This window comes from Larimichthys crocea, chromosome III (genome assembly GCF_000972845.2).
Source record: "Larimichthys crocea isolate SSNF chromosome III, L_crocea_2.0, whole genome shotgun sequence".
NCBI lineage: Eukaryota > Metazoa > Chordata > Actinopteri > Sciaenidae > Larimichthys > Larimichthys crocea.
The window spans coordinates 2,375,702-2,383,237 of record NC_040013.1 but is presented as its reverse complement, the minus strand read 5'-3'; positions in this window follow the sequence as shown (position 1 = coordinate 2,383,237).

Here is a 7,536-nt window from a genome sequence, read left to right as displayed (position 1 = left end):
ACTTAGAGAAATATTGTGGTTATGGCAGATAAACTATGGATATTATATGGTGGCGCATGGGCAACCTTAGACAACTTAACATTAGGATTTTTTTATTGTTAATTTGTTAATTAATTGTAGATCCACCATCCACCCCGTCCTCCACACCCTTCCATTCCTCTCGCTACATAAAAAGGCACTACTTCCTGCAAAGGCGACGGATGTTGTTATAAACCATGAGATTCATCATCCTCCAATATTTATGCAATTCCCAGGGATACTGGGAAGTACTGTAAGTATTGTTTCACTGACATACCTGAGCAATGATCACACCAAAATAATCTCAAGTTTTCTTTATTTTTCACACTGAGAAATAAGAAACATTGAAGCCGTGCATTTTTCCTCGTGTTGTGAGCGAACCATCAGTAGCATATTTACTTTCTTTAATGCTGGAAAATAATCTCTTCCACGCTGCAGCATTAGGAGGGGAAGAAACGTGAGCTGGTCTGTGACAGATTTCCTTATGCTTGATTAAAGACACAATTTCTATTCTGAAATTTTCTTGAGTAGAAAGGCTCCCAGACCAGTAATAACCTAATTGGAGAGAAGCCTCTAACTAGTGTTGCTCCTCTGTGTCCCTGTGTATAAATAGAGTCTATAATGGACTGAGGTGTGATGCCATCATTCATCTCTGCTCAGAAACACTCCAGGTTCAGGTCTTTGCTCATTTTCCTAATGATGCTCTTGTTTTAGGTATGTTTTCACTTTAAGGTTTGTAAGATTCCACCTTAATGGATACTATTCATCACGGGCTTCTGTACCCAAGTCCAGTTTACCCAGCAAACTTATTTGACATAACAAATTGCCAAAATGAAAGGCTTTTCAGCCAGGGAATTGGTATATTTTTCAAACCAATAGGTAAATGCGTGGAGAGAGAGAGCACACCTCGGCCCTGTCTTCATGGCCGTCCTCTACAGTATTTCCTGTTTACACTCAGTGTTTTCTCTGCTCGCAGCATCACTGACAAATGAATCTATTGTTTGCTAATTTACTTAACACGGCCGTGTAAAGCGCTTTTTAATTTTAAACGTTAACTGACTAAAAGAGGCTTTCGCTGCCAAATTCCATTGGCACCAAATAATGGGAGGTCTCCTAGATTAAAAAAAAAATGGTGTCTTTTGGGAAACATATCCCATATGATAGCCCCCGGTTATGCCATGCCTTTATGTGGTAGATTACTCCCTGGCTCTAGCCCAAAAAAAGCCTGCTTTTTAACCACTGCTTCTCCCATTTGCCTCAGGATGCTCATGGGCTGGCAGGTTGCACAGCACATTACCATCCTGCAGCAGCTCTTAAAACACATTTTAGCCCTGAAACACAGCTGGCATCTTGGCCAGCGCGGCCGTGTTGGGCATGGAAAGAACCAAACGTGGATGTTTAGAGAGAGAGAGGAATTAAAACACATCCGGTTGGAATGATGAGAGTGGATCTACGCTGAGGTGTGCGAGGTGACACACACGATTCCTGTCCGAACCAACAACTCTTTGCAAAAGAACATGCAGGCTTTGATTATCGCGAACTCATTTGAAAGACGTTATGTGTTTGCGTGAAAGAGCGAGTTCACTGTAATGCAGTGTGCAAGAGAGACAGTGCTTACATGCATGGCTGCCCCTCTGTGTGTGTGTGTGTGTGTGTGCACGAGTGTGTACTAGCTCATGCCAAATTCAGGGTCTATGTGTAGAGTTATGCGTTGCTAAACATCACTAAGATCCAACAGCCCAGTGTGATGCCTTTGGTTTCCAATCTCATGCTTCACGCCTGCTGCCCCTCTATCATGGATTCTTATTTACAGGCAGGACCCTCGCTGAATCCCCTGAGGAGCAGATGATGTGCAGGTCTAGGTAGAGACCATATCCCATGAATACTGTCCCTATCACTATGAATACTATTCAAGAGTTCCAGTAACCGATCCAACTATCCTCAATATGTGCAGGGCAATGAATGCTGTCAACTTAACAAGCTTTTTTTCTTCAGAATTAGGTTATCTCACATGTGAGTAGACACGTATTGTCTGTCTCAGGAACCACAGTCAGCTAAAAAGCCTGCAGATTATTAATCTTTGTGATATAAATGAACTAATGGCATTGACTGATTCTTTTTCTATATCCCGGAGCTGCTGTGGTTTTATTTAACAGAGCGTACAACTCTGCTCCACATTCCCTCTTTTTTAAATGCATCATAAATTATGTCCTATCTTTAAACATGCCCAAAATGAAATGTGCAAGAGGAGGAGACAGTAAATATGAGCTGTCCGGTGCTCTTCTTGTCCATGTCATCAAGATGAGTGCATTCAAAAGCACCATGGAAAGCTAATTGTGCATTTCTGGCCCAGAAACACAATCCTCCATGAATATTATTCTTTCTCGTCTTTATTTATTGTTTTTTTTTTTATGATCATGCAGCTCGTGTTCTCAAGACAAAAGCAGATTCACGTGCATGGGCGCTCAAAGACAAAATAATGATTTTGACACGGCTAAATAAGTCACCTGTCACCCTTCAGCATAAAAACTGCAGTTGATTTTTCTCGACTGCAGAAACCATCAGGGGATATGTAATAACTTACAAATAATACATCATGATAACACTTTTAGATTGGTAGCCATGGAGGCATGATGAAGCTTTGATAATCTTTGTATTTTATATTTATTGTGAATGGAAAAATGTATTTGTAGGCTGCAAGAGCACATTGGTGTTCAGAAATATTGATATTTTACGAGATTTAAGAAAATAAAACTGCGTAACAACAAGATTTTTTTTTAGATTTTACGGAAACAAAGCAGAAAAGAAGCTAATCTGGCACCTGGTTGTTGAAAAGTATATGTATGTATATAATTTATGAGATCACAGATTTCCAAAAGTGTAGAGGAGCTGCATATTAAAGAACTCTGACAATGGCACACGCTGTTTTCCAGCATTCAGATGGATGTAGGAAGTTTGTTGGAGTAACCTGATGTGGTGGGCTGAAGGTGGATATCCCACAATGCTGCAGCCCGCCACCTCCCATTGTCTTGATAGGGGAGCAAGAGATGTACAGCGGCCTCAAATGGAGGTGGCATCTGGTGCCCAATTTGTCATGCCTGAATTACCCAGGAGCTGATAAAGGCTGAAGTTTTAATAAAAGTTGGGAGCAGCAGATAGCTGGGTGAAGGACACTGATGAAGTGTCTTGGGGCCTATTTCCAGCTAGAGATAAGAACCTACAGAGAGAGGTGGGTCGAGGGTCTAGCGCAGTGTGATAATACGCTGATGCTGAAGAAGAAGAAGGAAAAAAAATAATAAAAAGTGCTGTTGAAATGCAACACAGCACACATAATGGAAAAAATAATAAATAAGCAAATAAATAATGATGATGATCTAAACGAGGAGAAGCCGGGGTGGAGGCTGTGGAGTCCTGAAGCGTCTCTGCCTGTAATTTGGCCACCCGCCAGCAGCCATTGCTCACCCTCAGCTGCGACGGCAAGCTCCAGATGTGCCAACGGCACGTTTTGGATTTTGCCAGCTGACTGCACCGTTTGATAGCCCGCTCTCTGGATGCCCATCACCGGCCGCAGAGATAGAATTAAATGATGATGATCTTCCCACAAGTTGGGTGAGGAAACAACGCATATAAATCTTGATTTCATCTCAGCGTGAGAAGTCTTTATCCATCATCACTCTTAATGAACAAGTCATTAGCCGCGATGAATGGCGCTCTGGGCTCCTGCTCGCCACTGCTGCTTTTGTTTGCAGCTTTCAGGGGCAACTTCCTGTGCCCTTTGAGAGGGTCAAACTCATTTCTCCAGATGTGGGGTAACCTCTCTGCTCCTGGGGTGGCTGCACACCCATGTACTAAACAGGGCCTGGAAAAATGAGCATATACTAAGGGGCTTTTTCTGTTTTTGCCTCATTGTCTGTTCCTCAGCAAGTCTCTGCATGCCCTATCATCCAGAGAGGCACATTAGCAAACTCGGTGGCCGCCTATTATTGTAATTGTATGTGCACAATCCTCCACTTGATGCAAGCCGGCTGTGTAAACAGAAAAAGGCTTTTTGTCGCACTGTGATAGAAAACTAGTGAGGAGATGTGAGAAGCACGCTGTGCGCTCTGTAATACAAACATATACAGTACCATCAGCACTGGGACTACACTGGGTTTTTTCTTTTTTCTGTATCTGCAAACTTGATCAGTCTTTTATCTGCGTTTGAAATGAATGACCCGTTTGGCGAACAAGATTTCTTCAAGACAAACATTTCCTTTGGAGTCTTTTCGTTTTTATTTACAGTCATTGTTGGGCTAAAAGCATTGTTAAAGGATTTTTACAGCGTGCACCGTATACCCCGAGGCTAGCAGAATCTAAAAGACCTACATAAAAGTTGGATGAAACTGTTGTGATCTCCTCCTCCTCCTCCTCCTCCTCCTGCTTCTGTGAAGCACAACAGTGCTTGAAATATGAAAAAAGGAAGGCGTCAATCCGTCCGCACGGCAGTAAACGTGAAGAGATAAAGGTTGACACGAGATAATTGAAAATATCTGGCACTAATACACCAGAGTCTGTGTTTGTATTTGAACATAAAGGAGCAGAGTGGCATATGACTTTCCTTGTTAGTGACAGCTGCCATGTTCTCCAGTCTGCAGGGACGTACTGTACTGGAGGATTCATCTGACTCGTACAGTACGTGTGAAGTTTGCTCCAATCCCCTGAGACACATCTTTACATGTTTGATGATTTTCCCGAAGAGAGGTTCCAGTTAAATCTTTTCAGAAGTTTTTGCGTCTTGAATTCCCAGAACGTTTATATAACAGAGACCAAACGTAGACTGATAGAGAATTTGTAGAAGCTACTATTTTACCCAGGGGATTATTTCAGCTCTTTTAAGACAACGTTATGATTTCAGTTTCTAATAGCGGTGCACCCAACAAGTGATGCTTCCACTACTCTGTGGTTTTCTAGTGATCAGTCTAATGCTTCAGTTGATGAAATAGAAATTTACTGATGTTGTGGATACGCACCATATTTATCTGTGTTTCCAGTTTCAACACGCGCTCAGTATAGCTGCAGAAGTGAAATACCCATTACTGCATGTGTCAGTGTCATAAACAATAGCGTCGACTCCTCGGAAGGAGGCAGGGCGGTAATGGAGGCAGTGCATCAATGTTCAGCACAAGGTCTGCAATTCACACCAGGAGAACACTCACCTGAGCATCAGGAATGCTGCTCGGAGACGGCATTACCAGGAGCAGCTGTGTAGAGGAGACCCGGCTCTGTACATGCACACACACGACTTAAAGGGTCAGTCCACTCAAATCACAAATAAAAAAAATAAAGAATCACATATTTTCTCAATTACCACGAGTGGTATGGAGCCATGCTCTAACACTGAGTCCACCACATTAACACAATGGAAACGAATGGAATATCAGCTATTGTGTTCAAACTGAAAAATTAGGTTTGAAAAACTCAACATCTCTCTCCAGAAATCCTCTCTGTGAACCTCATGAAATATAAATAAATATGAATTAATATATTAAAGGTGTATTAAAGATGTGAATACTTCCTAAACACACTGAGGCCTGGATACGTTTTCCAGCCAACTGTTTAAGGTAGCATCGCATGAGACGACAAATAAACCCATAAAAACATTGATCCATAGCTAATCCAAATCCACGCGGTACCGTTAAAGAAGTACTAACAGCAGTTGTGTTTCCATTAAATCTGAAGCAAATTTAGAGAATATAGGAAGAAAATGTGACTTAATTCTTTTACGTTTAAATCCACTATTGTTTTCAAATATTAGGAGCTGGTTCACAGAGAACCAAAAGACGAGGGCACGATAAGGTGACGTAATTACAATAACAGCAATGCAAGAAAACCATCATGGATGGATTATATAGCCATGGAAGCGGAAACAGCTGAGCAGTCATGTGACTTAAATGTTTAAACCCGTTCAAAACATTAACTGAAACGCTGCCTTAAGTAAAACCCTTTTTTTTTTGCTAAATTCATTTCAAATGTTGCCGTTTCCATCAAACCGAATGCAATACTTCAAAATGCATCAACATACATGAATAGAAACACGACTAATGAAGGTGTGGTGTCATTTTAAATCAGATGTCATCAGCATAGAGGCAGTACCTCTGCTTTCTTGCAGCACGTGTAAACAGCCCTAAACTAAAAAGCCAAATAGAAAAGTGTTGAACTTTAAGAGGCTTTGCTGCTGCATGTACAGAATTTGGGCCATTTATTTTGATCCTCCATATTGCAGGTCAAAAAGTCTTCCGTACTCTCTCTCTCAGCATAAGTGCATCCAAATTCAACTTGGCCATTTGATGATGAATAATAGAGGTGCTAACAGTCTCTTAGAGGCTTAAGTCTATGTAGCAGTCACATACGTGTCCCCATGAACTGTAATGTGACGGCTGCTGCCCGAGGCAGAAAGCGCAATTACTTGATAAAGAAAAAAAAAAACAAGCACAGAGGAGCGTCCTAACATTCAGATTACCACAAGGAGAGGCTGAACTTCCAGCACATGCCTGAGACTTATTTTGCAAAGTTCCATTCACCCTAATTGAGACTATATTTAACCTGTTTTCCAGGATGGAAACTGTGCGCTTGTATCTTGGGATGCTTCTCCACTCGCTGGAAATGGCAAGTGGAAATCTGAAGGATAAAATGCAAACTGTCTCCTAGACAGGAAGTGCTCCATCCAGTGAAAGTTAGACTCATCTCTCTGGGCCCTTTTGGCACAAAGCAACCACACAGCAGCAGCAACAGCAGCTGCAGCAGCAGGTAGGTCAAGTGTGTGCGGTCTACAGTTTCCCACACTGTCTTTAGAAGGTGCAAAGTTACCTTGTAGCACCCAGTAGTGCAGCTTTGATTATGGCAGCATTCTCTTGCATGATAAAAGGGGAAAATTAAAAACAGTCACTATCAGTGACCAGCAAAAAAAAACACGCAGTGTCCTGGTGACCTTGTCAGAAACCGGAGCTCAGCAAGTGCTTGACAACCTTACAGTGAGCAGTGAGTGCTGCCAGCTCAAAGTACCGTTCCTCTTTTGCCTTGACTGTCTGTCGCTCCTCTACCCCAGTGGTCATATTGGCCACCTCTCCATCCCACACCCTGTGCCCTTGAGTTTTTGTTTGGTTGCGAGCTCGTTATTTTCCCAGAGGACCTCCCCTCAGCCGTTCCTGCTGCCCCCCTGGGACCAAAGTCTCAGGTGAGATTGCTGAATCTTTCATTGTGAGGTGATGTGTTGTGGGTCATCCTGGTCTTACTACTGCAAAAGTGAACTCATTTCTGTTGACCTCAGTGAAAAATGTCTCATTTAACAATGGTAGATAGTGATTATTTACTTCGTTGTCCCTTCTGCTTGATGATACTCTGACTCCAGGCTAGATACACCTGTACAATACGGCGCAACACAATACCACGGCCTGCTATCGGGAACACCTTTTCAGTGAAATGTAGTCTGATACGGCTCCAAACTATGACCTAAAAAAAATCAGATTACATTAATAAGGG